General features: G+C 34.4%; 1 protein-coding gene across 5 annotated transcripts in view; it reads right to left on the bottom strand.

Annotated features, from left to right (window-relative positions):
* Nucleotides 1-12,630, bottom strand: part of SHOC2 (SHOC2 leucine rich repeat scaffold protein) — an 84,874-nt gene that overhangs the window by 43,953 nt on the left and 28,291 nt on the right. Inside the window, exon 2 of one of the 5 annotated variants that reach the window (XM_064488403.1) lies at nucleotides 1,851-1,927. The exons of the other annotated variants lie outside the window; for them this stretch is intronic. The gene's annotated coding sequence lies outside the window, so the exon portion shown is untranslated. The remainder of the gene's footprint in view (nucleotides 1-1,850; nucleotides 1,928-12,630) is intronic. 5 annotated transcript variants of the gene reach the window in all.

Raw genomic sequence — 12,630 nt, 5'->3', positions numbered from 1 at the left:
GAAAAGTAACAGAGTTAAGATTCCAGTGTAGGCAGTAGGTACCCACAGCCTATGCTCCTAACCACTTTCACTGAAACTGCTCGATGTGCAGCTAATTATCAGATAGTTGCAGGGAACAGGAAAGATATGAAAGGCCAAAATGACAGAATAGAGAGGAGTCTGGCAAAAGAACAAGATGAGCAAAGTGAAATATGCATGCGGAACAACAAATAACTCAGGAAAGGGGCACTATAGAATCTACACTTTAATGAGCACCCTAGGTGACTCTGGTGCAGGTAAGGTAAGTCTAAGGACCACCCTGAGAAACAGTAACAAAGAGCCAGCTCCAATCATGTCTACATTGTGGGAACTGAAGAGGTGGTTTTTCAGTTGCCAGCAAGAAGGATTAAGGGTTCTTAAAAGTAGAAAAACTTCACTGATAAAATGACTGACCAAAATGATCCACAAAGGTTGAAAAGATGAGGGAAGATGGAAGTGAGAAAGCACCAGCCTAATAAGGTCTATTCTTGTTATTAGACTATAATGATAATCATCACATGTAAAAATTATTCACCTTAAAAAAACACATCAATGGGCCATATAGACTGAATGTGTTCCTTAGTCTTAAACACAAACGTGAAAGCTTTACAATATTGGATTTCAGTGACAATAAATAAGACTTCTGATTCCAGACAAGATGGAATAAGCCCATTTACTCCTGTTCTTCACATTGATTACAACCCAAAACCCTAACAAGATGTATAAAATAAATAGCAGAAGATTCTGAAAGGTAGAGAAAAGAAGGTATACTGCTTAGGGACCTTGAATGAAGGATGACCTACCTGGTGGTAAGTTCTTTGGTTTTTTTGTTTTGGTTTGATTTCCTATATATTACGGCCTGAGTAGTAGAGAAGTCCATAATCCAGAAGTACCAACAGGCACTGACCAAAACAAAGTCCAAGAAAAGTCCATTCTCTCTAGTCAAAGGACTATGAAGAGAATAGCACTGCAGGATGGAACCCTTTTCCCTCCCAACTGGCAATGAGGCCGCAAAGACTGTGGAGCAAAACTCTGCCAACCATCCCAGCCCTGCGCTAACTTAGACAGAAGCAGCACACATCCCCCTTGGCATCAGCACTGTGGTCATGGAGATTGTGGAGAAGATCCCTGTTGACCATCCCCACCCTGCACTAAGCAAATGTTAGCAAAGAGGTAGCACACCACCCCTTCACAACTAGAGGGGGAGGGAGAAAATTATGGAGAGGAGGGAGCCGGATAAAGGAATCCTTTCAATCTGTGTATTCCCAGGCACAATCCATAGAAGCTCATGTATGAAATTAACCAGAATCAAAACAACAAATGCTTTGGGAACTGAACTACAGTGTTAATACCACCTATTTTTCAAATTGACCTTGGGGTGGCATACAAGCAAGACAGACTAGAATACCCCTAAGAAGACTGTGAAAGCTATACTGGAACCAAAGACCACAAAAATGAGTCAGGATGTGTATTCTGAACCAAAACAGGTTGACTGCTAAAACAGATTGTAAAAGAAATCAAAGTTTCATAACAGTCTCAAAATGTCCAAAAAACAATCCAAAATTACTCATACCAAGAACTAGGAAAATATCTACCTGAATAAGAAAAGACAATTAACAGACACCAACAATGAGATGACACAGATGTTGGAATTATCTGACAAGGATTCTAAAGCAGCTCTCAAAAAAGCAAAACCAAAAAATGCTCCAACAATTACATATACTCTAGAAACAAATAAGCATAAAGTCTCAGCAAAGAAATAAAAGATAAATAGACAACCAAATGAAAATTTTAGAGCTAAATTATGTAATACATAAAAATTTAAAACTCACTGGATGGGCTCAATAGAAGAATGGAGATTACCGACGATTGGGTGAACCTGAAGAAACATCAGTAGAAATTATCCAATCTGAACAACAGAAAGAAAATAGATTTTAAAAGCTCAAAAGAGCCTCAGTGAGCTACAGAACAGAAATAAAACATCTAATATTTGTTTCTTCAGAATCCCAGAAGGAAAGAAGAATGAATATGTGGCTAAAAAATTATTTAAAGAGACAATGGCTGAATCTTCTAAAATTTGGTAAAAAGCATAAACTTATGGAGACAAAAAGCTGAGCAAAAACTAAACAGGAAAAACTCAAAGAAATCCATTCCCAGAATATGATAATCAGACTTCTGAAAAATGAAAATCTTGAAGTAACAACAAAAATCTATAGGAGAACAATTATTTGAATGTCAGTGAATTTCTCATCAGAAATCATATAGGCCTGAGGAAGTGACAAACATTTTTCAAGTTTTGAAAAAAAGAACTGTCAACCAAGACTTCTTTATTCAGCATAAACATTCTTCAGGAATGAAGGAAAAAAAATGACATTCTCAGATGAAGGAAAACAAAGAGAATTTGATGCCAGTAGCCCTGCTCTAAAAGAACTGTCAAAGGAAGTTCTTCAGACAGGAAAGTAAACAATGAAATTTAGAACATCAGGAATGAAGAAAGATCAATAGAAAGGGTAAGAATACAGATTAATACAATTCACAATTGTTCTCTTCTTCAGTTTTGTAAATTCTGTTAGATTGTTGAAAGCAAAGAATATATCTCTGAGGTGGCTGTCAATGAATATAGAGATACTGAGACAATCATATGATAAAGGAGTGAGAATGAAAAGACCCAACTGATAAGAAGATTATTACATTCTACTTGGAGTGGTAAAATGTTGATACTAGTAGACTGTGATAGCTTAGGAATGTATATTGCCTCGCAGTGCAGTAAGGCAAGAAAAAGAAACAGCATATAGATTACAAAGGAAGAAATAAAACTGTTCCTACTTGTAGATGACATGATTATCTTGCAGTCAAAAAACCTCATAGAATCAATAAGTGAGTTTAGCATGGTCACAGGAAATAAGGTCAAGACACAAAAATCAATCATATTTCTCTATGTTAGAAACAACTGAAAACCAAAATTAAAACAATACCATTTGCAATCCCTTCAAAATTTAAATACTTAGGTATAAAGCTAACAAATTATGTACAGAATCTGTACGCTTAAAACTACAAAACACTGATAAAAGAAATAAAAAATGACCTTCATTTAAGTTTTCTCCATGTCTTTTTGGGTCTGGACCTTTTATTGCTAAAAAATATTCCATTGTCTGGATGTCCCACATTTATTTATCTATTCACCTACTGAAGATCATCTTGGTTGCTCCCAAGTTTTGGCAATCATTAATAAAGCTGTTGTGAACATTCTTCTGCAGGTTTTCATTCAGACATAAAATTTCAACTTATTTGGATAAATACCAACGAGAGTGACTACTGGGTTGTATGATAAGAGTATGTGTAGTTTTGTAAGAAACTACGTTCCAAAGTGGCTATATCATTCTGCATTCCCATCAGCATTGTTGCTCTACATACTCCCCAGCATTTGGCAATATCCAACTGATTTCTAACAAACGTGTAAAAGCAGTTCAGTGGAGGAGAATAGCCTTTCAACAAATGTTGCTGGAGTAACTAACTTCTATAGGCAAGAAAAACACCTCTGACCTGAACTTCATACCTTATATAAAAATTAACTCAAAATGGATCTAAGATCTAAATGTGAAAAATAAAGCTATAAAACTTCTAGAAGAAAACATAGGAGAAAAATTTTATAACCTATGGTTAAGCAAGGAATTACTAGATATGACACCAATACTTAAAGGGAAAAATGATAAACTGGTCAAAATTAAAAACTTTTGCACTGTGTAAGACTCAGTTAAGAGGATGAAAAGACAAGCTGCAGCCTGGGAGGAAATATACCAAGAATATATAAAGGACTCCTTTGAACAGCAAGAAAATAATCAATTCAATTAGAAAATGGGCTAAAGACTTGCAGAGACATTTCACCAAAGATACAAATGGCAGGTAAGCACACGTAAAGATACTCAACATCACTAGCCATCAGAGAATTGCAAATATAACTATATACCTATTAGGAGAGCTGAAATTAAAAATACAGGTGATAGCAAGTGCTGGAGAAAATGTGAAATGTGAAATGAGAAACTTATTCATTGCTGATGAGAATATAAAATGGCACAGCCACTCTGGTAAATGATTTGGTAGTTTCTCATAGATAAACATACACTTAACCAACCAACCAACTGCACTCTCAGGTCCTTACCCTAGAGAAATAAAAACTTTACTTTCACACAGAATGGTCACAGCAGCTTTATTTGTAATACCCCCCCCCCAAACTGGAAACCACCCAAATGTCTTTTACTAGGCGAATTGATAAATTATGTTACATTCATGCAGTGGAATATTAGTCAACAATAAAAAGGAACAAACTATCCTTGCACACAAAAACTTGGGTGAATCTCAAGGGCATTCTGGTGACTGAAAAAGTTACCATCAAAAGGTTACATACTATATTATTCCGTTCATATATTGTTAAATGACAAAATTATAGTGATGGAGACAAAATCAGTGATCACCATTGGCTTAGGACTGGGGTGAGAGTGTGGCTATAAAGGAACAGCATGTGGGAGCGTATCTGAAGTGATGAATTAGGTCTGTACTTTGTGGTGGTGGTTAGAAAAATCTATGCATGCGATCAAATTTCATAGGACAATCAACCCTCACCCCCACCCCCACCTCCACAAAAAAGAGTGCATGGAAAAACTGGCGAAATCTCAAATGAGGGGTGTAGCTTAGTTAACAGTATTGTGCCAATGTCAATTTCCTGGTTTTGATAACATCTTACATAACTATAGTACAATTTCCATTGGTGAAAAATAAATGAAGGTATAGGGAACTTCTCTGTACCAATTTTATAAATTCTATGAGTCTAAAACTGTTTCAAAAGAAAAACGTAAAAAATAAAATACAATGAACAATACAAATCTATCATATGTAAATTACAAAGACGTATACTGATTTTTTCTTAAATAAGTGGAAGTTTAAAAACTACATTTTTGAAAAAACATTTTGAAAATAAAAAAATGTTAAAGTAAAAAATAAGCAGTCCAAATTGTCTGCAAAAAGATTTCTCTCAATCTTGTTCAATATCAGATATAAATATACCTGCATAGATACCATTTGATTTGGGAAGGTACATATTTCATAAATATTGCCGGGAAAGAGAAGGGTCTTTTTTTGAAGTAAACACATGTAAATATACTTTAGACAATGATCATTCATAAAATATGGTGAGTAAATCAGGAACATCCTAAGCATACAAGTTCTCTATCTTCCAGATAAAATTAAAAGATAACTAATTAAAATTAATTAAAAAACTGGGCTATTATATATCAAAATAATTGGTAATTCCATTTTGACTTGCCACCAAATCTAGCATAAACTGGCTGGGCTATTACTAAAAAAAAAAGTTTCAGTGGAGTGGAATAAGGGAAAACATCTCTGATATGTGCTACCATCACCCTGAAGGTATAACGTATTTAGTAAGCAGTGTTGTGCTGATGTCACACCATTGCTTTTAGAACTTGAGGGTCAAATTAAAAGGATAGTTGCAATAGTTTTTTTCTTGGAAATAAAGAATTTCACCATTTTGTAATTCATTTGATTAAAATTTAAGTACAAGTGACATATCTGACAGGTATTACAGAATCAAAGATGAGCATTACTACAGAAAAATAAAAGGTTAGTAAATTATTACCCTATTGGGCCCAAGAGAGGGGGACTAGAGACTATTCTGTGTTATAGTTCTGGTAACACATTAAAAGAAGCAATGCACAAAAACTTCATTTATTTAGGCGTTTTTATAAATGGTACATGTATAGAAGATGAATACTAGTAAGAATTATATAAACAGTTCCTAAATGGCAGTCCAAAGAAAACTTCAAGCAAAAGAAATACTATAATTATGTCATTTATACATTCAACAAATATTTATTAAACTCCTCCATGTGTCAGCCATCAAGACTAAGTGTTGAATAAAGAAAAAAGACATGTTCCTGCCCTCAAAGTGCTTACAGTCAGGTAGAAAAAAGAAACAAGCAAACAGCATCCCGCAAAGAAAAAATAACATGTAAAGCTGAGATATACAAGAATATTGTGAAACAGGAACTAAATGGAGGTTAATGTGCCCAGACTACACATGAGGGAGAATGATACGGGATCAGACTAAGGCAATTAAGAGAAGGACAAGATTATGCAGGATTTTGTAACCATAATGAGCTTAGATTCCCTTCTAGATCACTGAATGATTGTGAGAGTAAAATGATGTATGTTTTAAAAGGATCTCTCATATCTTTGTGTGGAGAATGGATTGTTGAGGGAAAGAGCAAAAACAGGAGAGCAATTAGAAGACCACTGCAACTGAGAGTTAATATCTTACACTAAAATATTACAGAATGGATGGAAAGTGGGTACATTCAAGAAATATTTAGGAGGGAAAACTGACAAACTCAGTATTATACTCTATGTGGACAGGGAGGTTGAGGAGGAGGATCCTGAAGCTAAGAGGTTTGAGGTAGAAACACATTTGGAAGGCAACAGCATATTGATGGTTTATAACACCATGATCAGGAAGAACAATAGAAAAAGAGGGGAAAAGAGTTTAAGACTGAGGCTCAGGACACCTGTTAAAAAAAAAAAAAAAAAAAAAAGACCTGGGCCCTTGGCAACTACCAAACTTACAGGTGAGGCAGAAAAGGTTTCTTTCTGAGGACAAAGAGTTGGTTGGAGAGGGAGGAAGCAAACTCAAAAGAATACAGTATGGTGTAATAACAAGTATTAGCAAGGATGTAGAAAAACTGGAACCTTAACTCATTGCTAGTGGGATTGCAAAATAGTTCTTCGAATTTGGAAAACAGTCTGTTACGCTAATAACAAGAATAAACTCTAGCCAAGTCAAAGTAGAACTAGGAAATTGTAACTGATTAGATTCCCTCAGTGCACTGTGTAAAAACTAACCTTCGATACCTGCCACGTGAATATTATTTATCTCAACATTCTGCCAATACAGTTCAACTACAGGGCCACCATGATGGAAAATAAATACTCATGTCTTGTTTTAGATTAAAAGCGATATAGTATAAAAATCAAAATTAAAAAGTAAACAAAGCATATACTTTCTCTTGGTAAAAGAAATTATCAATCATATTTATATCAGCAACATCAAAACTAGAAAAAACTGTGAGACCCATCACCCTTCCACCATCTGGTCATTCACCAAGCACCTATGAATTAGGTGCTATACTAGTATATGGGGCTAAAAAAAACAACCAAAACAAAAAGCAAAATCTTTGTCTTCAATTATCTTACAAAGAGAGTAAAACAAACAAGTTATAAAACTACGGAAAAAACAATATGAGAGCATAGGGATCGGGGAAATGGGGGGTGGGGCAGAGGGTAACTGTGATGATACTAGAACTGAAGCCTGAAAGTTGTTGAATAGGGGGCTCACAAACTCATTCTGTGCACAGAAACAGCATGAGAAAACTGCTCAGACAAGGAATCACAAGCAGTTTTTGTACAACTAGAGTTCAGGTCCCAAGATAAGGTTGGGAATGTAGATTGTCACATCTTAAAGAGGCTCAGCATTCAAATTCAGTAATCTGGACTTTATTCTTTAGTACCATGATTTTCAAACTCAGCTCTCTAAATCCTGTCCCAGGAGGGTAGATTCAGGGGCTACCAAGCGTAAATATGAAAAGCCGCTAGACGATTCCTGAAGAAGAAAAGGGGATGATCACAGGCATATTTTTTAAGTTTTATCTGATAGTGTTCAGAATGATTTTAAAAGGTCAGGGGTTCAAGAAGCAAGGCAGAAAAATTAGCTGGAAGGCTACTACAATACTCTAATAATTGATTCTCAAATGCTCAAACAGTGCCAGACGTGGTTTTAAAGTATCATTTGGGGAGCTTAGAAATCCTAAACTCTAACCCAAAAATGCTAACAAAATAAGTATCTGTGGTAGGGAACAGTAATTTGTATATTTAAAAAGTTTTCCAGGTGAAATTAAGACTAATGAGAATCCTTGAAGTACATTTTGATGAATAATTTTTTTAAAAGAGCAAGAAATTAGGAAAAAAAGAAAATATGGACTTTAAAAGATTATTTTATAACATAGGATAAGTAAGGGTGATTAAGCCAAATTTCTGTTGAGTAGCTAGCTATGTATTACTACAACACATCAATGAGAAATCTGGTTCCACTGAAAACCTTTTCCACAGCCCTCTGGAATAACAAGAGGAAACTTAAAACCCTTTTCAGTGCTAATGCGGTCAGTACAAGGTTATTTTATGGTTTTGCTCTGTCTTATTTGTCAATATTAAATTCAAGAACAGTAATTAAGGAGAAAAAGTTTTCCAGGTGATTCCAATGCAGGGCCAAATTTGGAAACCAAGCAATAAAGCCATGCCAAAGATGACAAGAGTAAATTTCAACTACTTTATTTGGGAATATGTAGGTTCATTTTATGTTGTCTCAGTATTTAGGAAAGTGCTGCTGGCAGGGTCTGGAGATGTGAAAAACTATCTTTGCATGCTGCACAACCTTCAAATGCCCACCAGATATAGAACCAGATATATAATTATTTGTTTATAATTTTGAGCACCTAGAATCTAATTCCACTTTACATGTAAATTCCAATTTTTCACACTTTAAGAAGTAAAAAGAATGTCTGCATTAAAGGAAAGCTACTTTGTTTAGTTTAGAACTTTAAGAATTATTTATTATTTCTAACAATTACTGACACACATACTGATCTTGGTTTTTGAGTCACCAATAAAATACACCTATATAAATTTGCATTTGTTACCGTTACAATGATACATATATAAACTTTTGTTCTTCATCATTTTCTAGTATTGTGCCTGAGCATTTTCATATTCACAAACAAAATGTATAATAAATTCACTGTTTTCTAAGTATTATTATGCTTAAGTATTTACAAATTGACATACAAAATATATGATATATTCCTTTCATTTCTCCTTTTAATTAATTAGGGTATTATATTGACTTTTGAAAATATACTACTATAATTTCAGAATAGTAAGAGGTGTTACAAAATGCTTGTTACATAAATGGGACATCAGGTCTAAGGAACATGAGAACTGCTAGTTTAACTTAGAAACAGAGGTAACAGGAGAGGATGAGAATAATTCAAGAGATATTTTAAAGACAGAATCAAAACTGTTGGAGGTGAATGGGAGTAAGGAGAAGGAAGAGATCCAGAATAATGTTAAGCTTCTGGCTTAAAACACCAGATAATGTAGCATGATTATTCAAGTTAGGAAACCAAAAAGAAAAAAACTAATAAAATTTTGGACAAGCTTATATTGAGGTTTCAGTGAAATCATCCAGGTATGTAGTCCACATTTGAAAATGGGATTTAGAATAAAGCAGGAAGGTCTGGGCTACACATAAAGATACAACTTTGATGTCAATAGTTTGGTTTGTAATGAGAAAATCCACAGAGAGCATATGGAATGAGAAGATACTGGTACTTTGGGGAAGATAAACATTTAAGAATCGATGGATGAAGTGCCCAATAAATAGCTTGTTTTCTTGACTTTTGAACAAAGCTCCATGCTCACCTAAAAAAGATTGCCCAGATGTCTAATTTTGCAGGTCAACCTAATCTTCTTTCAATTAAACAGAAATTTAAAAATTATATCTAACTTTCTCACAAAAGGAAGCTACTTACAAGATATTTCACTGATAATATGTATACATCTGAAAGAATACTTTGTTATTTAAGAAAACATTTTCCCAGAGCCAAATCTTTTCTTTTTATTTCTCATAAGCATGAAAGATATCAAAATAATGGTCATATCAGGTAATAAAAGCAGACAATCTAAATCTAAACAGATTAAGGGAAATTTAAGATTTAAAAATTTCATTTTATAAAAGATTAAAAATAACTTTTCTAACAATGTAAGAAAAAATTTTCAAACTACGAAGTATTAAGAGTTACTTTTTTATACCTTAATTTCAACACATTTTAGGACAAGGAACCCTTGATGAAATACAAAGGTATAAAACTAGCAAAAGTGTCATAGGCCACAAGGCAAAGAGGCAGAATTGCCAGTAGTTTTATCTGAAGCAGCAGAGTGGTCTTAAAGAAACAGATTGTAGAAGTCTGTTGCGCCACAGAAGTCACTTCAGGCAATTAGGCATATATGGATAGTAGGTGAAGATACACAGATGACTCTACAAAGCCCACATTTTAGTAATTTTAATCTAAGCTTCATGCTACCCATATATTTAATAAGGATATTCCCACTATTTATATCTCTTGTCATATTCTATAATTATGACAATTAACCTCTAAATTATATATAATTGTTTAGTTGTTTCTTGTCTTTATACTCGTCCCTCTCCCCAACTGGAATGTAAGTTCAGTAAGAGCAGGAACTTTTTTTTTTTTTTGGAATTTTTTTTTTACACTTTTTTATTGAGTAATAGTCATTTTACAATGTTGTGTCAAATTTTAGTGTAGAGCACAATTTTTCAGTTATACATGAACATATATATATTCACTGTCTTTTTTTTTTCACTATGAGCTACCACAAGATCTTATATACATTTCCCTGTGCTATACAGTATAATCTTATTTATCTACTCTGCATTCTAAAATCCCAGTCTGTCCCTTCCAACCCCCCACCCCCATGGCAACCACAAGTTTGTATTCTATGTCTATGAGTCTGTTTCTGTTTTGTATTTATGGTTTTTTTTTTAATCTCTTATATGAGCAGTCTCATATGGTATTTTTCTTTCTCTTTCTGGCTTACTTCACTTAGAATAACACTCTCCAGGAGCATCCATGTTGCTGCAAATGGCATTATGTTGTCATTTTTATGACTGAATAGTATTCCATTGTATAAATACACCACATCTTCTTTATCCCAAATTAACATCATCCTGTTAATAAATAAGCAAAGCAGACTAATGTAGAAAAAAAAAAAGAACAATGTTGAATTACAAAGAACTGATATGCTCAATTTTTTTTAAAAACCAAGACATTCCAATTCATATGTTCCTTAAATTTTTTCATCCCATAGTCAAGTAGAAATAATATCTGGAAAACCTAACAGTAGTGAGTGACCTTAGCTGAAACCTGCTTGACACAAAATGGGAACAACATACTGAAATCCATAGCTTGCTGTTTCCTTAATGTAAGGGGAACTAGGTAATAAATAAACCACTCTTAGTCTTTTGTTGCCAACTAGTCCCTAATCTTACGTCACTGGCTTCATGTTAATTTATCCTCTCAGTTTTTACCTTCCGCTGATTATATCAAATCTCTACTGTCCATACTATACTGTGTAAGAGGCCAAAACAGCCTTTTCTCATGCCTTTCTCAAGTCACTAAAGTTCCAAGCATTCCCCTCCACCCACTAGATTTCTACATTTGATTCTCCTTTGTGTTCTTAGTCTTCAGGCTCAGTCATCTTCCCATCGGTCCTGACAATGTAAGACTTAAACTCCAGAGCTGTCAATCTCTTCTTAACATCTTAACACCTCAGGTCACAAGTCCCACTTTAGGATCTGAGCTTGCTGATAATTTCTCCTTTTGACTATCCCATCATTTCTTAAACAAATTACCTCTTTATATTCTTAATTTTAAATCCTAAACAACAATCCAATCTCTACACCAAGTTTTAGGTTTTTCTATTTCTTTTTCCTCTGGCTTCCTCAAATGACCAGTTCCCAAGCCTCTCAACTCTTTGTTAGTTCTTACTGTACCCAATCTCCACAACTCTTGCCATGTTCTTGACTTTCACTAAGTTATTACACAAGATTCCAAATTCATCTCCCTGACTCTAGATTCCAAACCACCACCCTTCTCCATCCCAACCACTGATCGTAGACTAAGTGTCTTCAGGTTAAATCACTGATTTGAAATCACTCCTCTCCTAAACACACACACAAATATGTACACATACATATATCTACACATATGTATAAATACACATTGCATTTCTCCAAAATCAGGCTCCAATTTATTTTTTTCATATTTACCATTTATATCCTTAATAAACTCTCCATTCCATTCTTAAAATGCTATTGACAAAGAAGGCTTAAATTGCTTTCATATAACCATATCTTTGCTCAGACTGCCCCCTCTTCTTGGATGATCTCTTCCTCCTCTCCACTTCTACTCCCTAGTCCCCCAGGCCACACCCTTTATACACTACCCTCATCAGTAGTCTCAGTTTCCTGAACATAAGGTTTCCTGCCTCTATACCTATACTCTTGCTGATTCCTACTCTGCCTGTGTGCCTTCCCCCATGTCCCTCACCTCTTCCTTTTCCAGGCACCACCTTTCCAGATAAACCCATAAAAATCTTTTAAGACTTCTAGGAATCACTTTTTTCAGGAAGTCTTTTCTATGTTCTTCTGATTAGGCTAGGTACCTTCCAATAGCATTTATGAATATCTATATATTATTGGGTTTTTTTAATTACTGGTCTTATTTTTGGTACCTAGGTAAATCTTTACACCTCAAATTCTTGTTAACTTCCACAACAGCAGTATACTTGTCTTTTATATGTTCTTGTTTGTTTCTTTTAGGATCTTTATTTTTCTTATTTCTTTAGTAAAACTGTAATAAAATTATTGTGTCAAAAAATTAAGCACATCCATTCCCTATCCTGAACAAG

The sequence above is a fragment of the Camelus dromedarius genome, chromosome 8 (genome assembly GCF_036321535.1).
Source record: "Camelus dromedarius isolate mCamDro1 chromosome 8, mCamDro1.pat, whole genome shotgun sequence".
Classification (NCBI taxonomy): Eukaryota; Metazoa; Chordata; class Mammalia; order Artiodactyla; family Camelidae; genus Camelus; species Camelus dromedarius.
Note: the sequence above shows the minus strand (reverse complement) of the source record. Positions and strands in the feature narration are given on the sequence as shown.